Genomic DNA, 23799 nt, shown 5'->3' with positions numbered 1-23799 from the left:
TTTACAAGTTTGAATGTAGTTATAGAAAAATCCAAGTGACGCAGCGGAGGTGAGTTGATGGGATTGAATAGGCAGATCCAATGAAGTAACTGAAGTCACCGACGACCAGGCAGGGATGAGATGAGTGTTCCGGGTGAATGACTGTAGACAGAAAAAACAGAGGTGAGTTCAAGGCAAGCAAGACGTACAAAACAAACTCTATCAAACTGGAGGCTGATACACTGGCACAACATACTGTTCATGGCTAACGATCCGGCAGGGAATGGATTTCAGGTCAGTGCTTATGAAGTGGAGGGGTGATGATCAGGACCAGGTGTGCAGATAGCTGATGGGATACAGGTGCAGGTACTCAGAGATCTTCCAACTAGCTACGTCGCCCGGCAACCAGACAGGGTGCGTTCCAGGACACCGGAAAAAACACTCCAGGACAGAACACAGGAAAAAACAGACTCAGGAAGCGGGATTCGTGACAATAAATGACAACAAATCTACGTATCAATTAAGTTCTCAGAGATGAGGCAGTGTAGTTTTTGCAATATATGCTCATGGTTTTGAATATAACTCCATGATAGTGTTACAGGCTTTGGTTTTTCCATTTATGTTTAGAAGTTGGACTTTTGCATGTATAGCATGTAGGGTACAATAAGAGGTGTCACCTTGTTAGTATGTGTTGCCATCTCGTTAGTGGGAAGGTGTTTCACCTGTGCTGGCCCAGGTGCTATTTAAGAGTGGCTGGCCCAGTGCTCCAGTTCTTTTGAGCAATGTGGAATGTCCAGACCTTTAGTTGGCTGGCGTGCCCTATTTGAGTTCCCTGATTTTATTTTGCTCCACCTATTTGGTTTGCTTCCTGTCTTTGAGTTTGGTGTGTGTTTTTATTTTGTTTTCCTTTTCATGGGTGCTCATGGTGGGTGGGTTTTAGGTGCCAGCTGTTGCTAGTCTTCTTTCAGTGGACACCTCCTCCTAAAATCCCCACCTTTTTTTGTTTTGGTTGTCAGTGACACTTTGTTAGTTCTCTATTCTGTTTGAGAGCCAATTTAGATTTTTTTGCTCAGGAACGTAACAATGGAGAATATTAACTCTGTAGCGGTGTGTCTTAGTAGACAGACAACTCTACAGTACATTGTCTGGGGTCTTATCTACAGTTTCTTAGGAGACTAAGCTGGTTCCCAGGAAAGACACGTGACTGACAGTTTGAGCTGTCAAGCAAGGGTCAAAGAAGGTTGTATTTAAACTGTTCAAGTCATCTTAAGCTGTCCTGACCTTGGTCTTGGTACAAACTTAGCGAGGCAGGAGTACACTATAGTGACACTTGTTTAATGTACTGCTTACCTGTTCCAACTTCATGGTATGGAGGTGTTATTATGGAAGTATGTAAAATTATTGAACAGATTACCATATATTTGAAAGGCTGAAAATAGAGAACCACATAGATCATAAAAAACAGTTCCCACGCATTTTCTAGTTCCTAAAAAGTTAAGACCTAGTTGAAACATTTCTAAATCTGTTCAATTACATTTATTTGACACCCATTATTAGTCTAATACAATTTCCATGTTAGCAATTGTGAGGTAATGACCGAATGTCTTATTTGCCCTTTTTGATTTGGCATTTTAGTCCTCCGGCTAGGACCCATTAACCTCTAACCCATTGACGGCTTCCCTTAAGTGTGGCCCTTTCACTTAAACATGGCTAATTGTTCCTGACAGCAGAGAACTACTCCTCTGGACCACAGACCTAGCCAGCCAGAACCTCTCAATATCAAATGTGTCCACTCTGATTTTTTTGGCCATAGATTGAAGCGGCATATCAGTATGGATATTCAGAGAATACTGCTTGCTTGTTCAGCAGAAACTAATGTGAGAGGCTGGAAGGGCCTTGTGAGTTTCTCTCTCTCTTCTAATGTATATGACCCGTTAACAGCAGCTGGAGTAACCCTCCATTGGTTGTATGGATTCTTTACGGGAAGGTGATTGAACAAGATCATGTGGAACAAATGTCAATACATCTCAGGGGTTCTATTCTGCAAGATGCAGTAATGGCCCGAAAGACATGATGTAGTACACCCCAGGTACATTGTTTTCATTGCTAGTTAACAACTGCTTTCTTACACATTTTACTATATATATGACACTTTAAAACAAAATATGAAATCTGTATAGCTCATCTCTTCATCTATAGGGTGTATATGTCATTCTTTACCAATCTCCACAGTGTTTTCATACTGTAAGGACTGGAGAAGTCAGATTTCCCATGATGGTAGTAGTTAATTTTTACTGCAGTGGGCGAAATCAGTGTTTCTTGGTAATCAAACAAATCTACTTTTAAAAAGAGTATACACCTGTACCATGTCAGATATAGAGTTGAAATGTAATACATTTTGAGGTTGGATCCCAATATTCGCAGAGGACTGAAACATAACTAAACTGTTTGACATAGTAATAAAATATTAATAAATCAATTCAAATCAAATTGTCACATGCGCTGAATACAACAGGTGTAGACATTAAAGTTTCAAACCCTCATTGGTTTTAATAATGTCAGCCATTATTTTGAACTTAACATGAATTGTGATATTTAGAGTACTATATAGGTAAAGAACATTGAACAGAGCAAGTCTAGGTCAATAACTAAATTGACAAAAATGCAGTCCCAAACTGTCAATGTGTTTTTATGTATGCTCTCTAACAGTAATGATGCTGTTTCATATGTGTTTTCAATTTCAAAAAAACAACACTCCCTGATTTTTTTTGAGCATTCTGGGATCATTATCATCATGTATACGCACACATCTAGGATGGTTCAGCTCATGCAACCTAGCTCACATCTCTCTGCTCGTTGGTTGCCATAGCAACATTTTTATTTCGATTGAGTAAATGTTGTTTTTTCTGGGCTCCCTGAATGGCACAAAATCATAGATCACATTAAACAATATAGAGAGGAAAAACTAATAGTGACAGTATATTTCAACATAGTCAACATGGATTACTTTTTTATTCAGCAAAAAGTTATACTCACAAATACTTTGGAAAGTCACTGTTACATTGAAGTTTCACATTCAAAGGTCTCAAGTGAAACTATTGCATAGCGACAGAAGTAATGCCATAACTATAGACTTTTATTGTTTATCCTAATTGAAGGCTGTGATGAAAAATCCACACTTTCGTTCTACTTTTAATAACTCAAGACGTTCAGCTGTATGATATGAGTCACTTTCAGATTAAACCTCTTCTTCAAAATCTATTTAATTTAGCCAGCTTGGCAGTCAAGCGGTGACACTAGGATCTGCAAGGTGTTCTATAGAGCCTGCCACAACATCTAATGCATATTTTAATTCGAAAACCAAGTTTCCGATATGCACAACTAGATATTTTGCCTGAGAATCTAATCTCTTTGCAGAAACCACTGATAATATCAATATCTACATTATCCAATTCATGAAGCAAAGTCTTGAAAGAAAAGCTAAATACATTTTCTGCATTCAACACATTTTGCCATAGGGTGAAGAGAAATGGGGGGGGGGGGGGGGGGCAGTTTCCCATCCTGATCTGAAGCTCTAATTTTTATATAAAATTTTTACAATATGGTTCCAGTTTTTCAAGGTAAATAAAGTCATTGCAATGTAATAACAAAGTAATACCACATGGACATACCTTATACCATAACAAATAAAGATATGAAATTCCATACTACATACCACTATAAATTCTGTTTTCTAGGTTAATACAACAGAGGGAAAGTGAGGGGTTTGAAATCAAGTAATTGCACTATCATTGCTTAACCCTTGTATTTGTAAAGTGCAAATATGGTCATGTCATACTACAAAGTATTACTAACATTGAAAACCTTTCATCTGGTTTTCAGCTCTTTACCTAGTTTAAAGCAACTGTTTAGTGGAAGCTGTGCGGTGACATTTTTCCCCCCACGAGGGCCAGTTTCATAGCAATTCGAGCTCTAGCCAATTAGCTTCAGCCCCTCGCAATTTGAGTGGCAGCTAGCAAGATGCTCACACAGCAGAGCGAGCAATGAGGTGGTGCACATGCAGTATATGTACATACACTATGTGGACACCGCTTTAAATTAGTGGATTCGGCTATTTTTGTCACACCCGTTGCTGACAGGTGTATAAAATCGAGCACACAGCCATACAATCTCCATAGACAAACATTGGCAGTAGAATGGCCTTACTGAAGATCTCATTGACTTTCAACTTGGCACCGTCATAGGATGCTAACTTTCCAACAAGTCAGTTCATCAAATGTTTGCCCTGCTAGAGCTTCCCCCGGTCAACTAAGTGCTGTTATTGTGAAGTGGAAACGTCTAGGAGCAACAACGACTCAACCGCTAATTGGTATGCCACACAAGCGCACAAAACGGGACCGCCAAGTGCTAAAGCACATAGTGCGTAAAAATGTTCTGTCCTCGGTTACAACACTCACTATTGAGTTCCAAACTGCCTATGGAAGCAATGTCAGCACAAGAACTGTTCGTCGGGAGTTTCATGAAGTGGGTTTCCATGGCCAAGCAGACTTACACCAGCGTTGGATGGAGTGGTGTAAAGCTTGCAGCCTTTGTACTGTGGATCAGTGGAAATGCGTTTTCTGGCTAGATCAATCACGCTTCACCCTCTGGCACTCCGACGGATGCTACAGTAACTGCCCGAATGCATTTTTCCAACTGTAAAGTTTGGTGGAGGAGGAATAATGGTCTGGGGATGTTTTTCATGGTTCGGGCTAGGCCCCTTAGTGGTGTAGTAGTAGTAGTGGTACACTACATGACCAAAAGTATCTGCTCGTGTACCACTACTATCTGCTCATGATCACTACTTTCAGAACTACTGGCTAAAAACTATAGAAAAGTGCCAGAGAATTTGCCACTAAACTAAACCAAACTAAGCTAACCTATGCAACTCTGGCAATCTACAGTGAGATATTATTCTTGTATTTCTGTCCAACTTGGGCTCGGGGTAGATGTAACATAGTTTAGGATTAGGGTTTAGGGTTAAAGGGTTAGTGTTATGGGAAGGGTTACTTTAGTATTTAAGCTCATTAGCAACTACTTACTACTTTTTAGTTACTTTGCAACTATTTAGCATGTTAGCTGTTGTCTATGATGAGATACAAAACACACAACATTTGGGTTGCCAGACGTTTGCTTTATACACGGACCCATCCACCCCGACCAAATACTTTACTTTAGTTTTTGCATTTGTAACGGATGTGAAATGGCTAGCTAGTTAGCGGGTACGCGCTAGTAGCGTTTCAATCAGTTACGTCACTTGCTCTGAAACCTAGAGTAGTGTTGCACCTTGCTCTGCAAGGGCCGTGGCCTTTGTGGAGCGATGGGTAATGATGCTTCGTGGGCGACCGTTGTTGATGTGTGCAGAGGGTCCCTGGTTCGCGCCCGTGTCGGGGCGAGGGGACGGTTTAAAGTTATACTGTTACACATTAAGTAACCTTCTGTCTCATGTAACCATACCAAACGTAACATATCATACTAATTTCAGTGTCCCAGATTTACATTTACTATGTTACATCTAGGAGACCAGGCTGTTCTGTCCAATGACTCCCTGAGTTAACAACTATCTTGTTTGATACGAACAGACTCAACTCTACGTAACTCTCTCATCAACCTCTAAGACCTTATTCTCTTATGTTTTCCTCCCCTTGTGACAAATTATATAACAGTCCGTCTCACCTCACCCAATAACACAGAGCTAAAATGTTAGCTGTCAGGTCAGATCAGCTCACTCTGAAAGGGTGAGACTGGAGTAGGAGATGCTGCAGCCATGTGTTGAAATGGCTTTGTGGTAATTGGTGCTCTGACCCTAAGATTCACATTCAGACCAGAACATTCTCCTCCACAGATTGCTCATGTCGGATTTTTTCTGGTTTTGATTTGAACACCTATGCCATGGCCAACTTGACCTGAAGGTTGAGGTGCTTTACTTGGGGCCAAATAGCTTTATGGAAACCATAGAGATTTTACCCCAGATTTTGAATATGGTTGTTTTAGCTCAGATCTCCTTATTGGTGAAAAATAAATATGGTTCAAATGGAATTGTAACAGTGAGGTCAAGTGTGGATTTTTAAAATTTTATTTAACTAGGAAAGTCAGTTAAGAACAAATACTTATTTACAATGACAGCCTACACCGGCCAAACCCGGACAATGCTGGGCCAATTGTGCGCCACCCCATGGGACTCCCAATCGCGGCCAGTTGTGATACAGTCTGGATTCGAACCAGGGTGTCTGTAGGGACGCCTCTAGCACTGAGATGCAGTGCCTTAGACCGCTGCACCACTCGGGAGTAGCAATTTGTGATTTTTGCAACTCTGGCAGTGGGGTTATATTGAAACTAAGTAAATATCAATGTATGGATCATTGGTAGTGTATTTTATGTAAAGTATGTACAGTAACATGTGCATGATCAATATCATGTCAGTCTGGTATGTTTAGGGGGTTCTACTGGGGATAATGACTCCATCTCCTTTAACTCCTTTTTGTCTCCAAGTATCTCAAGTGATCAGCTGACACTCTTTCAAATCAGAGTTTGGGGAAATAAAGAGCAATGAATGAACCGATGCAAATTCTGTTTGAAGATAACTTTAAACAATACTAGACATGGAAAAGGGACAAAGGGCACAAAAGAGATGGAGTACAGTGAAGAGCTGAGGCAGCAAAGCCTAAAGGAAATCCAAGTTTAAAGAACTGTGTTGTAGCGACAGTGGAAGGCATTTAACGTGGATTGAGTTAAATCTATAGCTATTGTCTCTGCAGGACATCCTACAGATGCATTGCTGTAATGTTAGAGTGAGGAGGCCTATTGTAGGCCGACACAATAGAGTACCTACACTAAAGTAGGATTTGCTCTGAGTCATAGGAAATCATTCCTCTGCTGATTTGAGGTTAAGGTTTGAAAGTGTTTTAAGGGAACAACATAGGATAGGATGTTTTTTTTCACAAAATGATAATGTGCCTGCCTTTATTTCCCTTACACAACCTTATTGATTTTCTTGTTTTGAAAAACATTATGCTAAATACAAAACACATTTTATGGCATGAAAAATCACTTAACTTATGCAAATAAAGTGTAATCAGTGGATACCCTGATTTTAGCCAGTGTTTTGTTACGCATATGTTATATCATCCCTGGTGAAAGTCATGGGGGAAGAAACTAAACTCATTTTTTTAACTATTGGGAGAAAGTGAAAATGAATAATTTGTAAAATAACAAACTCTCTGTTGATAGAGAACAAGTCTCATTAAGGAGTGAGTTCAGAAAAATAAAACTACCTTAGTGTTCAAATGGAAAATTACAAATCATAGTCCCCAGTTCTCTGATGGTAGCTATTTTTTCTCGTTTTTATCTGTAATCAATGCCTGTTATGCTTCAATTTCGCATCAAATTACTGTTTCGTAACTTATTCATTAAATCCTGTCAATGGGATAAAGGTTTATTTCAATCAAATTTTAGAGGTAAAAATGTAACCAGACACAAAAGTTGCCTTTTTATGAATGAATAGACTGAAACAAGAAAGAACGTGTGCAAATGACCTCTAGGCCTACTACTCTACACTGAGCGGTTGTGTGACTATCATAAAACTTTAATTAAATGCAGATAGCCATCTGTCCCTTTTAAATAGCAGGGCAACGGCACACATTTCAGCAAATAAACACCTGTTTAAATTAAATCTGGGTATAAATTAATGGTTTGAGGTTACCACAATTTACCATGAATTGTTTGTTTGATTTGTTACATTAAACATTTCAGTAATGACTCCAAAAAATTCTGGCAATCATTCATTTTTATCGCCAGTAAGAAACAGCTAGCAATTGGCTGCTAAAAGCTGAGAACTGCTAGCTATCTGGCAAGCACAAATATGTAACAATGTTGGGATTACAGAACCTTGGAAATTGTCCGATCGCCCTCCATTGGTAAAAGTAAGAACTACCGAAAATGCACAGTCAGAGGAGAATCATTTTAAATACATTAAAAAAATACAGACATACAAAGAGAAAAGAAACGTGGCAAAGTGTGCAGGATACTAAGATATTTATTAAAATGCTGGAAGTGAATGCTGTAATTAACTATGCAAATGAACAAAAGCTGTGTGTATTAAGGAAATAGATTCCTGGCTCAAACATAATCCTGCTGTGTTCAAAATGGGGTCGCCTGACATGAAAATGGGGTCGGAGGAGAATTTCCAAAATCGTGCAGAAAAAATAAATTGCAAAAAATATCTATATATTATTATATTGTCTTTGTCTCTCAAAAGAACGAACTTGACCATTGCACTTGAATCATTCCCACGGTGAATGGCTAGGCCTGCTACGCTATGAAACTACACACTATTGAAGCGACTTTAGCATTACCAGCTGCAATTGATTTGGTGAAAACAATGTGTGGGATCTGGGAAGGCAGAGGCACAGAAACTCACATCAATACCTTTGTCAGATAACACTGTTAAACTAAGAATGTATGCTATTGCTAGCAATCAAGAGGAAACTGACAATGAGTCAAACTCCCCAGCTTATGCTCACCAAATGGACGTTAGCTGTGACGAGACGCCCATGCATTAACTTTTGTTCGCTGTAGGCTACATGTCGGGGGATGTTATTCACGAGGACATATTGTTATGTCTCACGATTCCCGAGCATGAAACGGCACAGAGGATGTTCAGTGTGCTGCATGGCTATCTTGACGGAAAAACAAATTCCACGGCATCGACTGGTGGGCTTTTGCACACTGGCGGGAAGGCGGGCAGGTCGCTGCACTCTAGTTATGAATGTGTCTCCCTCTTCCATATGGATGCATTGTATGATACACCAAGAGCAACTGGCGGCAAAAGGGCTGAGCACAGAACTGAGATATACTGCAGAAGGTAACTTTGATTGTAAACTACATCAAACCCTGTCCCCTGCTTACACGCCTGTTCGTAAAACTATGTGGAGATATGGGATCAGAGCATGACAATGTCAATTTCCCACCGAGGCTTGGTGGTTATCGAGGGGAAGAGTTGGAAAGATTTTTCACATTGAGAGGAACTGTTGTCATTCACAATGTATGTAAAAACAACTGACATGGTTGACTGTGTTGTAATAAAGAGAACGTGTCTCCTTGCCTATGTAACAGACATATTGAACAACTGAACGCAAGCATACAGGGGAAAAAACAAACATTCTACAGATGAGTGACCGAATCTGTGAATTGAGGAAAGCATTCTTATTGGAGAGAGAGTCTTTCAAAAGCGAACCATAACCCCTCCCCTCGGCTGTGCATATTTATAACAGAAAACAGCATCAGTAAGTGTCACCCAAGTCATAGACTGATCTCTCTGCTACTGCACGGCAAGTGGTACCGGGGTACCAAGTCTAGGTCCAAAAGGCTCCTTTAACAGCTTCTACCCCATAAGACTGCTGAACAATTAATCAAATGGCCACCCAGACAATTTACATTGACTCTCCCCCCCCCACTCCCTTTGTTTTTACACTGCTGCTACTCGCTGTTAATTATCTATGCATTGTCACTTTAGCCCCACACATTGACTGGGTACCGACCCCCTGTACATAGCCTCTTTATTGTTATTTTGTGTTACTTTTTGTTTTATTTTTAACTTCATTTAGTAAATATTTTCTTAACTCTATTTCTTGAACTGTATTGTTGGTTGAGGGCTTATAATTGCATTTCACGATAAGGTCTACACCTATTGTATTCGGTGCATGTGATAAATAACATTTTATTTTATTTGTCCTACACGAGTGACGACTGCTCACCTCCAATGCTTGGAAGAGCACTTTGGAACCTACTTCCCAATCTGTTTGACTGTGATCCTGGCTCAGTTGACATGCTGGTATGTGAAATCGAACAAGTAGAAGCTTTTTCTACTTGGAACCGGGAGGTTCACTCGACTTTATTCATGGTTTCCTCACACGTAAAGGTGGTGAAATTATTTGGGAATTAAGTCAAGGTCGGAATACATCATATCTGTAGACACACCTCCGTCACACCTTCATTTATTCGATCTCCACCCAAAATGAATAGCAGGTGAATAGCATGCTATTCTCATGCTTAAATTCAAGATCAGAATACGCAAAGAGAGAGTGCATAAAAAGGGAATAGCGTTCCATTTACGCGCTCCTAACGTGGGTCCGAATCGGGGCCTTAAATTGTACTATGCATGGTGTGCAGAAAATTGAAAGATTCCAATGTTTTTTTTGTGTGCCATAAAGTCGGCTATATAGTGCAATCTTTAGCTTGCCCTCAAGCGGAATGGAGCCAACTACAAGGGAACTTTTTCTTTCCTCTTGTCATGTCCACTCCTGCTCCCCATTTTAATACAGAAATTAATAAAAACACTTGCGTTTCCCTTTTACTTTATGTAGTTGTTACTTTTCACAATGACCCTGGAAGTCATTCCATTTTAAACACAGGCAATGAATAGGATTATAGGATTGTAACCAGTGAACAGACTGGCTGAGTAAAGTCTCTGGGTCCTTTGATTCAGGGAAAATACATCTCAGACAGGGCCATTCAAGGTGTAGCATCACGGCAAACTGACAGAGTTTTTATTTAGATTATATAATAAATAAGATGTGACTCTCCATGCTTGTCAGAACAGCATAACCAAATCAAAGTCACATTTCACATCTCTGTCTGTTCAACCAGTGCAGCAGAGAGAGATCGAGAGCTCAAATATATCAAGGCCAAACCAGGTCTTTCAGGAAAAATTGTATAGGGCTACTGCAATATTTTTCCCAGACAAGTGCAGAGGCCTTCAGCTCTTCCCCTCTCAAAATATATTTTGACAAGTAGTCCCAAACAGAAAGTGAGGAAACTCCCTCTCCTCATTGGTTTAATGTGCAGGTAATGCCCACTTCTCTCCCCTTCCATATTCTCCTTCGATAAACACCTCCCATCCCACCACCATCCATCTACTTCCTCCCTATCTTTTCCCCGAGAGAGATTGCACCTCGACAACACTGACAATCTGCGAGGCACAAAGGGGATGACTGGAAGATTATTCTTTGTGATGAGGAACACATTTTATTCTGGTGGGATAAGTGTAAGCAAAGTCGTCTCTGATTCTGAGCAACAATCAATCCACAGGCACTTATTGCTCTGCCGTTACTAACAGACTTCTGCATTCATTATCCCACCCTGGCCAAACAGCGAGCGTCGGAGACGTGATCCGCATGGTAAACGCAGGCTCACATATTGCATCTCTCCAAACTCCCACTGAAACAGCAGCACAGTCAGTCACCACCGGTATCCTCAATAGACTGTACCCAGCCAGCACAGCAGCCCACAGCAATGAACTCCTCTGCTCTACACAACGCCCACCTCCTCACATAACATGCAACCAGAAATCAGCACAAACATGAAAATATCTATCTAGACTCAATATCATATAGACAGAGGAACACCGTCTGGCTGGTCAATATCTCAAACCTTCCTGTAATTGAGACTCTCTACACTGCACTTCCTAAGAGCTGATGGCCTACTGGTGCAGCAACACTAAAATTAAACTGTGCAGTATTGGCATTTTGCTACAGGCATGAGTCATTAAGGTCCAGTTAGTAAATTAAACAAAAATTGTGTCAGAAACTCCTAGCCAGTTTTGCTATATATATATATATACACTGTATATATAAAAAAAATATGTGAAAATGAATTGGAGAAGCAAATTGGCCTGTTTCAGGTTGTGTAGTTATTGCAGTGAGAGAAATAATAGTGGGAACATTTCAGTGTTACGTTTTTTTCTCTGTTTATTTGTATGCCCTCAACATCATTGTAGCACGATTCATGCTTATGCAATGCCTGTAAAAGGTGAACATGCACTATGTGGTTCACACTCAATTTCACTTCTGTCCTCCAATGATTAAAGGAAATTAATCATGACCACTGTTGTTCTGTAAATGAATAAATAACATAATTATGCATTGGTCAAAACAGGCTTAGCGAACATAAACTGGAACTGTTAAGGACATGTGGATAGTGACCATTTTGTGTTGCATAATAATGTGTTTATGTTGAATGTATACAGTACTTCCCACATCACTACATATATCACTAGATTCAGAAATGTTTTTCAAATTCATTTATTCTTCATTAAAAATAAGATAAATATTTCAAAAGTACCCTTTTAGATTTAGCTTATTTTTAGACATATTGTTTGGAACAATGTACTCCTCAAACACATTACATTTCCAGAGTGGTCTCCCTGGTATTTTTGAAGATGCAACCCATTTTATGGATATAAATTGACTTCATAGGTCATTAACCAATTACAGACCTCGTTTAGGATTGCACATTCAGCAAATCACTAGCAGAGAGATTTCCATTTGAATTCATTTTCCCATTCACTGTGCTGGTGGTGCTCATAGAATGTATAATAACTTCAAAATTAGCAGAGGCCAACTTGTCGAGCTATATTGTTCCAAAATAAACTAAATCAAAAAGGGTGATATTGATATTGTTAATGTTGAATAAACGTATGTAAAACAAATCTGAATCTAGACATACTCCATATGTTAGAGCACACTATAAGGAGTATAATGACACCAAGATGATGTCTGTATCATGTACAGATCACAGGGTCTTACAGGAGACATGTATGCAGTAGGTCTAAAATTGCCACTTTCATCATGATTTTCTCACAAACAGTTTTTGATACAAATGTAAAAAGCATGTCAAACATCCTTGCTCCCAATGTTCTATGTGAGAATTGACAGACCAATCAGAGATACCAAAAATATATTTGGTCTATCCTGGTGTGGAATCTCCCAGTCATCTTGTCTCTCAGATTTCAAACATCATGTACTGTCCATGTGTTATAACATGTGCTGTGTGTTCCTTAACTCATCTTTCTGTTCCCATCGTGTTCATTGAGTTCCAGCTATTGGACAGGAATCACATCAGATGTCAGACATGTTCTGTACTGTATGGGTTGTATGGTTTGTCATTCAGCAGCTACCCATTTGCCACCTTAACCTGTTTGGGCTGCAGGGGCAGTATTGAGTAGCCGGATCAAAGGTGCCCATTTAAAACGGCCTCGTACTCAATTCTTGCTCGTACAATATGCATATTATTATTACTATTGGATGGAAAACACTCTCTAGTTTCTAAAACCGTTTGAATTATATCTGAGTAAAACAGAACTCCTTTTGCAGCAAACTTCGTGACAGGAAGTGGAAAATCTGAAATCGATGTTCTCTTCTAGGGGCTGCCTATTAAAGTCCTTGATATTTATTCGTTTAGATGCACATCATACGTCTTCCACTAGATGTTGACAAGGAGTGAGAGAAAAAATGGAGTGTGTAACTTGATCTGGCCTCGAAATATAGCTCTTGGCATGACGTGTCACCAGTTTCCTGTTTTCTTGAGAGCGCGAGCAGGGACCTGGATTTGCCTTCTGATAAGCTGCCGTTATGGACGACTAATATCTCCGGCTTTGATTTTATTTGATACATGTGACAATATCATCGTAAAGTATGTTTTTTCAATATAGTTTAATCAGATCATTGACATTTTTTCGGGAGTTTTGCCGTGTTCCGTTCTCTTCCGTTTGTTGACATGAAGAGATTCGCACCACTTGGCAAGTGTGCTTGCTAAATCGAGAGGGAAAAAGGCTGTTCTAAATCCAAACAACGATTGTTCCCGACAAAGGACCCCTTGTACAACATTCTGATGAAAGATCAGCAAAAGTAGGACCCATTTTATGATGCTATTTCATATATCTGTCGTACATGTGAACTAGTCGTTTGCGCCCAGAGTTTGGGTACTCTCTCGCTATACCTAAGCTGGATGTTGTAATGAAGTTATTTTTTGAATTCTAACACGGCGATTGCATTAAGAACTAGTGTATCTATCATTTCCTATACAACATGTATTTTTTAGTTATGTTTATAAATAGCTATTTGGTCAGAATATGTGTGTCAGAAAAAGTGTCAGAAAAATATCCGGACGTTGTGGGAAAAAGATGCTACCTTAGCACAATGTATAACCACTGATTTCAGCTCTAAATAGGCACATTTTCGAACAAAACATAAGTGTATGTATAACCTGATGTTATAGGACTGTCATCTGATGAAGCTTATCAAGGTTAGTCAAAAATTATATATATTTTGCTGGTTTGTTACGATTGCTAACTTTTGCTACTGGGAAATGGCTTGTGTTTTTGGCTATTGTGGTAAGCTAATATAACGCTATATTGTGTTTTCGCTGTAAAACACTTAATAAATCGGAAATATTGGCTGGAATCACAAGATGCCTGTCTTTCATTTGCTGTACACTATGATTTTTCAGAAATGTTTTATGATGAGTATTTAGGTATTTGACGTTGGTGTCTAATTATTCTGGCTGCTTTCGGTGCAATTTCTGATTGTAGCTGCAATGTAAACTATGATTTATACCTGAAATATGCACATTTTTCGAACAAAACAGATTTATTGAATAACATGTTATAAGACTGTCATCTGATGAAGTTGTTTGTTGGTTAGTTTGGTTGGTTCTTGGTTAGGTTGGTTTTGTGCATGCTACCCGTGCTGTGAAAAATGTCTGTTCTTTTTTGTATTTGTTGGTGAGCTAACATAAATATACATGCTTTTTTCGCTGTAAAACATTTTAAAAATCGGACATGTTGGCTGGATTCACAAGATGTGTACCTTTCATTTGCTGTATTGGACTTGTTAATGTGTGAAAGTTAAATATTTCTAAAAAATATATTTTGAATTTCGCGCCCTGCACTTGAAGTGGCTGTTGTCATATTGTGGCCCGGCCTTGGGCTTGCAGCCAGAAGAAGTTAAAAAACAGCTTTCTGAGGTGAATGTAAAGTCATCAAAACAGGAGAAGGCCAGTGTCAATGGCTGGTCCTTCTTCTCAATATCCTTTCCACACTCAACTCACTTCTCACAGCTAGGTCTAAATCATCTGATGTCAGCTAGCTAGCAGTCACTTGTCCTTGTGACTTGGTATCTGACCAGGCTCTTGTTGTTTACACCAAACACACACTGAACCCAATCAGGGGCTTTAATCAAAATATTTGTTTTAAAGTAGCCACTTGTTTTGTTCATGAGTGCTCTAATTATTATTGAGAGCATAATAGAAGAGTTACCTAGCACATACATTAGTACATATTTTAGCACATACTTTTCTCAGACTAAGAGCTGCCAATGAGTTCTGTTGGTATTTGTGTTTGTCCTTGGCATAGCCTGCATCACAAATGGCACCCTATTACCTATATAGTGCACTACCTTTGACCAGAGCTCAGGGCTCCTATATAGGAAATAGGGTGCCATTTGGGGTGTTGTCAAAGGTTGGGAAGAGCTCTGGGGTCAGGGAGTTGTTGAGGTCGTGACCTTGCCAGGTTCTTCATCTCGGGGAAAAGTTACATAGCTATCTGTCAATAAGTGACAGCAACAATGGACTTTCAATCAGATCTGCTGTAGCCAACATCTGCGTAGCGGTTGTTTTTAGCATTGTCGGAGGTGGAACTGCGTTAGAATTGGCAAATCCACAAGTGGCTCCTGGCATTCTACCTAAAGTGGACATTGCCATTGGCTGCACAGAGTTGCATTAAGAGATATTCCATGAAGCCGTGTTGTGTTGACATCACACATTCCAGACTTTCAAATGTATAATCTACATCTTGATTAGAGGGCTGCCTCGCCTGTCCTTAGGAAACTTTGCAGTTTTTTTCCTGTATTTATTACATTGTTAGCCCAAAAAATCTTAAGTGTTATTACATACAGCCTGGCAAAACTATTGGATATCAGAGCGGCGTCAACTTACCATGTTGTTTACCATTCGGCCATCAGATTTGCCACACATCAGATCACTGCACTCTATACTCTTCTGTAAACTGGTCATCCCTGTATACCCGTCGCAAGACCCACTGGTTGATGCTTATTTATAAAACCCTCTTAGGCCTCACTCCCCCCTATCTGAGATATCTACTGCAGCCCTCCACATTCAACACCCATTCTGCCAGTCACATTCTGTTAAAGGTCCACAAAGCACAAACATCCCTGGGTCACTCATCTTTTCAGTTCGCTGCAGCCAGTGACTGGAATGAGCTGCAACAAACACTCAAACTGGACAGTTTTATCTCAATCCTATTCATTCAAAGACACAATCATGAACACTCTTACTGACAGTTGTGGCTGCTTTGCGTGATGTATTGTTTTCTCTCCTTCTGTAACGGTAGTCCTCCTCCTCTTCAACCGAAAAGGAGGAGTAGTGATTGAACCAAGGCGCAGCGGGTTGTGAATACATAATTTAATAAAGACACGACAAAACAATAAAGACAGAAAACGACCTATACTTGAATAAACTACAAAATAACAAAACCAAAATGTATAGACAGACCTGAACAATACGAACTTACAAATAACGCGAAGAACGCACGAACAGGGAAAAATAGACTACACAAAAGAACGATGAACAAAACAAACCGAACAGTCCCGTATGGTGCGACAAACACTGACACAGGAGACAACCACCCACCACGAACACTGTGAAACAACCTACCTAAATATGACTCTCAATTAGAGGAACGCCAAACACCTGCCTCTAATTAAGAGCCATACCAGGCAACCCTAAACCAACATAGAAACAGACAACATAGAATGCCCACCCAAACTCACGTCCTGACCAACTAACACATACAACAAACTAACAGAAATAGGTCAGGAACGTGACACCTTCTTGCCCTTTGTGCTGTTGTCTGTGCCCAATAATGTTTGTACCCTGTTTTGTGCTACTACCATGTGTTGCTACCATGTTGTATTGTCATGTGTTGATGCCATACCAAGTTGTTGTCTTAGGTCTCTCTTTATGTAGTGTTGGCTTTCTTGTCATGATGTGTATTTTGTCCTGTATTTTTATTTAATTTATTTTTAATCCCAGCCCCCCATCCTGCAGGAGGCCTTTTGCATGTTGGTAGGCCGTCATTGTAAATAAGAATTGTTCTTAACCTGTTGAGGATGGGGGCGCTGTTGAGACTATTTATGCTAATTGGGTAATTTTTGAAACGGCTTCCCACAAAATCCTTGATCGTACAATATGCATATTATTATTATTATTGGATAGAAAACAGTCTATAGTTTCTATAGGAGTTGAAATTTTGTCTCTAAGTGGAACAGAGCCCATTCTACAGCAATTTCCCTGACATGGAGTCAGATTTCAGAAATGTTGGCCACTGTTCTGAAGTCAGTTAAAAGGGCACTGTTATTGCTATGACTATACGGACACTTCTTACGTCTTCCCCTGGATGCCTTTACGTGATGACGATTCCAATGGGGTCGATTGCGCGTTCACAGGCCCTATAAATTAAAAAACCCTGTAGCTAGCAAGTCTTTTCTTGGTGCGTAACGCGCGTGGAAGACACCGACCCGCTCCTGTTCCAAGCGTTAGTTTAGCCTGTTATATTTCTCCGGTCATCTTTTCACTCGTTATAGGAGTTAAAAACATCATAAGGTAGTTAATTTAAAGCGTTTTATAGCAATTTATATCCGTTTAGTGCGATTTTGGGACATTTATTTTTGAAACGATGTGAATAGCTGGGCACGCTTGTCAGTTCATCCCGAACGCAGTTGGCATTTCCACATGGCAAGAGGACAGCTTTCCACCAAAAGACGATTACTCCCAAGAAAGGATCCTTTGCCCAAGATACTGATGGAAGAACAGCTCAAAGTAGGACATTTTTATTATGATAAATCGTGTTTCTGTCGAAACATTTTAGTGGCTTAGGACGCCATGTTTTTTGACGTAGCTTCGCTTGGCGCAAACTGTATTGAAAAGTAAGGATAAATTAAAAAATGTAATTCCGCAATTGTATTAAGAATTAAATTGTCTATCAATCCCTGTCCACCCTATATTTTTTAGTCACGTTTATGAGTATTTATGTATAAGAGTAGATCACTGTCTAAGTGGCGCAAGGACATTTTCTGACCAGCTGAGCTACATTTCACATTGTCTAACCATGATTTTGGTGGCTAAATATAAACATTTTCGATCAAACTCTATATGGATTGTGTAATATGATGTTACAGGAGTGTCATCTGAAGAATTCTGAGAAGGTTAGTGAAAAAATTAATATATTTTTGGCGATGTTGACGTTATCGCTCACTTTGGCTAGAATCAATGCTGGGCTGCTATGTGCTATGTGCTATGCTAATATAACGATTTATTGTGTTTTCGCTGTAAGACACTTAGAAAATCTGAAATATTGTCTGTATTCACAGGATCTGTGTCTTTCGATTCGTGTATGCTGTGTATTTTTACGAAATGTTTGATGATTAGTAATTAGGTAAACACGTTGCTCTATGTAGTTATTCTAGTCCATTTGTGACGGTGGGTGCAATTGTAACCTATGCCATCTACCTGAAATATGCACTTTTTTCTAACAAAACCTATCCCATACCATAAATATGTTATCAGACTGTCATCTGATGAGTTTTTTTGTTGGTTAGGGGCTATAAATATCTTAGTTTAGCCGAATTGGTGATGGCTACTGGTGTAGGTGGACAAATAAAAGATGGTGGATTATGCTAATGTGTTTTTAGGTAATAGATGTACATCTTTACATATTGTGTCTTCCCTGTAAAACATTAAAAAAATCGGACATGTTGACTGGATTCACAAGATCTGTGTCTTTCATTAGCTGTATTGGACTTTAATGTGTGAAAGTTAAATATTTAAAAAAAATATTTTTTTTGAATTTCGCGGCACTGGTTTTTCAGTGGGGGGGGGGGGGGGGAGTGCCGCTAGCGGCACGCTGATCCTAGACAGGTTAACTGACTTGCCTAGTTAAATAAAAAGAAATAGCACTACAACCAGGAATATGACTTTCCAGAAGCGGACCCTTTCTTCGCACCACCCAGGGCATTTGAACCGATCCCAGAGGCCGAACCAAAACAACGCCGCCGGAGGAGAGGGAATTGGAGCGGTCTTCTAGTCAGACTTAAGAGGCGCGCACACCACCCACCACTTCCAAGTATATTACTCGCAAATGTCCAGTCCCAAGATAACAAAGTTGACGAGATCAGGGCAAGGATTGCTTTCCAGAGTGAGATCAGGGATTGTATGTTTCATGATTAACTACTCATGGTCTAATTGTAACAACATACAGGAACTCAAGTCCTTTTGTTCACCTGACCTAGAATTCCTCACAATCAAATGCCAACCATATTATCTCCAAAGATAATCATTTTAGGTTATTGTCACAGCCATGTATATCCCCCCTCAAGCCGATACCACGACAGCCCTCAAGGAACTTCACTGGACTTTATGCAAACTGGAAACCATATATCCTGAGGCGGCATTTATTGTAGCTGGGGATTTTAACAAAGCGAATTTGAAGAAACGGTTATCTAAATTCTATCAGCATATTGACTGTAGCACTCACGCTGGAAAAACACTGGACCATTGTTACTCCAACTTCCTGGATGCATACAAGGCCCTCCCGCGCCCTCCTTTTGACAAATTTGACAAATCTGACCACGACTACATTTTGCTCCTCTCTTCCTATAGGCAGAAACTCAAACAGGAAGCACCTGTGCTCAGGACTATTCAACGCTGGTCTGACCAATCGGAATCCATGCTTCAAGATTGTTTTGATCACGCGGACTGGGATATGTTCCGGGTAGCCTATGAGAATAATACAAACCTGTACATCAAGAAGTTTATATGAGATGTTGTACCCACTCTGACTATTAAAACCTACCCTAACCAGAAACCGTGGATAGATGGCAGTATTCGCGCAAAACTGAAAGCACGAACCACTGCATTTAACCATGGCAAGGTGACGGGCAATATATCAGAATACAAACAGAGTAGTCGTTCCCTCCGCAAGGCAATCAAACAGGCAAAACGTAAACATCAAGACAAAGTGGAGTCTCAATTCAACAGCTCAGACATGAGACGTATGTGGCAGGGTTTACAGACATTCACGGACTACGAAAGGAAAACCAGCCACGTTGCGGACACTGTCTTGCTGCTAGACTAGCTAAACACGTTCTTTGCCTACTTTGAGGATATCACAGTGCCACTGACGCGGCCAGCTACCAAGGACTGTGGGCTCTCCTTAAGCGTGGCTGACGTAAGACATGTAAATGTTTTAACCCTCGCAAGGCTGTCAGCCCAGACGGCATCTTTAGCAGCGTCCTCAGAGCATGCTCAGACCAGCTGGCTGGTGTGTTTACAGATAGATTAAATCTCTCCCTATCCAAGTCTGCTGTTCCCACATGCTTCAAGATGGCCACCATTGTTCTGTACCCAAGAATGCAAAGGTAACTGAACTAAATGACTATCGCCCTGTAGCACTCACTTCTGTCATCATGAAGTGATTTGAGAGACTAGTGAAGGATCATGTCACCTCCACCTTACCTATCACCCTAGACCAACTTCAATTTGCTTACCGACCCAATAGGTCCAAAAACGATGCAATTGCCATCACACTGCGCTATCCCACCTGGACAAGAGGAATACCTATGTAAGAACGCTGTTCAATGACTATAGCTCAACATTCAACACCATAGTACCCTCCAAGTTAATCATTAAGCTTGAGGCCCTGGATCTCAACCCCTCCCTGTGCAATTGGGTCCTGGACTTCCTGACGGGCCGCCCCCAGGTGGTGAAGGTAGGAAACATCTCCACTTCACTGTTCCTCAACACTGGGGCCCCACAAGGGTGAGTGCTCAGGACCCTCTTGTACTCCCTGTTCACCCATGACTGCGTGGCCATGCACGTCTCCAACTCAATGATCAGGTTTGCAGTCAAATCAGTAGTAGGCTTTATTACCAACAACGACGAGACAGCCTACAGGGAGGTGAGGGTGGTGTCAGGAAAATAACCTCTCACTCAACGTCAACAAAACAAAGGAGATGATCGTGGACCTCAGGAAACAGCAGAGGGAGCACACCCCTATCCACATCGACGGGACAGCAGTGGAGAAGGTGGAAAGTTTTAAGCTCCTCAGTGTACACATTGCTGACAAACTGAAATGGTCCATCCACACAGACAGTTTGGTGAAGAAAGCACAGGAGGCTGAAGAAATTTGGCTTGTCACCTAAAACCTTAAACTTTTACCGATGCACAATTGAGAGCATCCTGTCGGGCTGTATCACCGCCTCGTACGGCAACTGCACCGCCCACAACTGCAGGGCAGAGGGTGGTGCAGTCTGCACAACGCATTATCAGGGGCAAACTACTTGCCTTCCAGGACACCTACAGCACCCAATGTCACTGGAAGGCCAAAAAGATCATCAAGGACAACAACCACCCGAGCCACTGCCTGTTCACCCTGCTATCATTCAGAAGGTGAGGTCAGTACAGGTGCATCAAAGCTGGGACTGAGAGACTGAAAAACAGCTTCCATCTCAAGGCCATCAGACTGTTAAACAGCCATCACTATCACAGAGGCTGCTGCCTATATACAGACTTGAAATAATTGGCCACTTTAATAAATGGAACACTAGTCACTTTAATAATGCCACTTTAATGTTTACATATCTTGCATTCCTCATCTCATATGTATATACTCTATTCTATACTATCTATTGCATCTTAACCTATGCCGCTCTGACATGGCTCATCCATATTTTTATACATTCTCATTCCATTCCTTTACTTAGATTTGTGTGTATTAGGGTTTTGTTGTGTAATTGTTAGATATTACTTGTTAGATATTTCTGCACGGTCGGAACTAGAAGCAGAAGCATTTCGCTACACTCGCAATAACATCTGCTAACCACGTGTATGTGAACAATACCATTTGATTTGAAATGTTTTTCAATTTGACCGTAATTATTCATATATAGCCTATACTTTCTAGCGAAGTGAGTGGGATGGGTGTGGCTTCGTGACAATGATCAAGAGTAGCTGCTCACCGATTTGATGGCTCCAACGCAGTCAGACCTCCGACACCACAAATAAAATTGCTGGCTGGCGTCAGTAACACTTGATCTGACTGAATCTAGGCCAATGTCACAAATACACTGTGCTGTTTCCAGTATCCGTGCTGTTAGACGCCCTATTCCCTACATAGTGCACTATACTTTTGAACAGTCCTATGTGCCCTGGTCAAAAGTAGTGCATTATATAGAAGGAAAAGGGAGCCATTTTAGACGCAGTCAAATACAGTACATGTCATCCCAGTGCTCCAGTTAGCTAGCGGGTCTGTGAGGGGTCATAGCGGTAGCGTCTGTATGGTATGGCCTAATTAACCCTAACCAGAGAACCTCCAGCCCTGCGATGATGGAACAAGACTCGCTCCCTCTCTGCAGCCTCTTTAGCTCTAAGTGTGACCCATTTCTCACTGAAGATTAACTGCACTAGCACTATTAATAGCATTACAATGCAACATGGCATGCCTGGACAAAATATATCACCCAGAGAGGCAAAAGCAACTTTAATATTCCCCCAAGCAAGGTTTCAAAAGTACCTCCTAGCAGATTTTTCAGGGTAAAAAATGTTTTGCAGGGTTGGCATCATTTCCATAAAGAAGTAAGCTATTTAAAAGTGAGCTCCAGAGAGCAGGTTGCGCCACAAGGGTGTCTTTGCATACAGTAAGTTCTACAGCAGCTTGTGTTTTTGCTTTCTTCTTTTCATTGCAGCAGGTTTACTGTAGTTATCGCTGAATATATCAGAAGTGATTCCCCGAACTGAGTCTGTTTGTTTTCAGGATAATCTGTTAACAGACCGTGTCATGTTTACGAGTCACGTGGGGTTTTACTGTATAATAAAAACTGAAAGGCAAATTCAATACTCATTCAGCATGTTTGTATTCGTCCAAGCCATCTTAGTGAATCTGACTGTGATAATGAAAGTTAAACTCAGCAAAAAAAGAAACGTCCTCTTATTGTCAACTGCGTTTATTTTCAGCAAACTTAACATGTGTAAATATTTGTATGAACATAACAAGATTCAACAACTGAGATATAAACTGAACAAGCTCCACAGATATGTGACTGACAGAAATTGATTAACGTGTCCCTGAACAAAGGGGGGCGGGGGTCAAAATCAGTATCTGGTGTGGCCACCATTTTCATTAAGAACTGCAGTGCATCTCCTCCTCATGGATTGCATCAGATTTGCCCGTTCTTGCTGTGAGATGTTACCCTACTCCTCCACCAAGGCACCTGCAAGTTCCCGGACATTTCTGAGGGGAATGGCCCTAGTCCTCACCCTCCGATCCAACAGGTCCCAGATGTGCTCAATGGGATTGAGATCCAGGCTCTTCACTGGCCATGGCAGAACACCGACATTCCTGTCTTGTAGGAAATCACGCACAGAACGAGCATTATGGCTGGTGGCATTGTCATGCTGGAGAGTCATGTCAGGATGAGCCTGCAGGAAAGGTACCACATGAGGAGGATGTCTTCCCTGTAACGCACAGCGTTGAGATTGCCTGCAATGACAACAAGCTCAGTCCGATGATGCAGTGACACACTGCCCCAGACCGTGACGGACCCTCCACCCTCAAATTGATCCCGCTCCAGAGTACAGGCCTCGGTGTAACGCTCATTCCTTCGACGATAAACGTGAATCCGACCATCACCCCTGGTGAGACAAAACTGTGATTTGTCTGTGAAGAGCACTTTTTGCCAGTCCTGTCTGGCCCAGCGATGGTGGGTTTGTGCCCATAGGCGACGTTGTTGACGGCGATGTCTGGTGAGGAGCTGCCTTACAACAGGTCTACAAGCCCTCAGTCCAGCCTCTCTCAGCCTATTGAAGTCTGACAGTCTGAGCACTGATGGAGGGGTTGCACGTTCCTGGTGTAACTCGGGCAGTTGCTGTTGC

Source organism: Salvelinus fontinalis, chromosome 16 (assembly GCF_029448725.1).
Source record: "Salvelinus fontinalis isolate EN_2023a chromosome 16, ASM2944872v1, whole genome shotgun sequence".
Taxonomy (NCBI): domain Eukaryota; kingdom Metazoa; phylum Chordata; class Actinopteri; order Salmoniformes; family Salmonidae; genus Salvelinus; species Salvelinus fontinalis.
Note: the sequence above shows the minus strand (reverse complement) of the source record.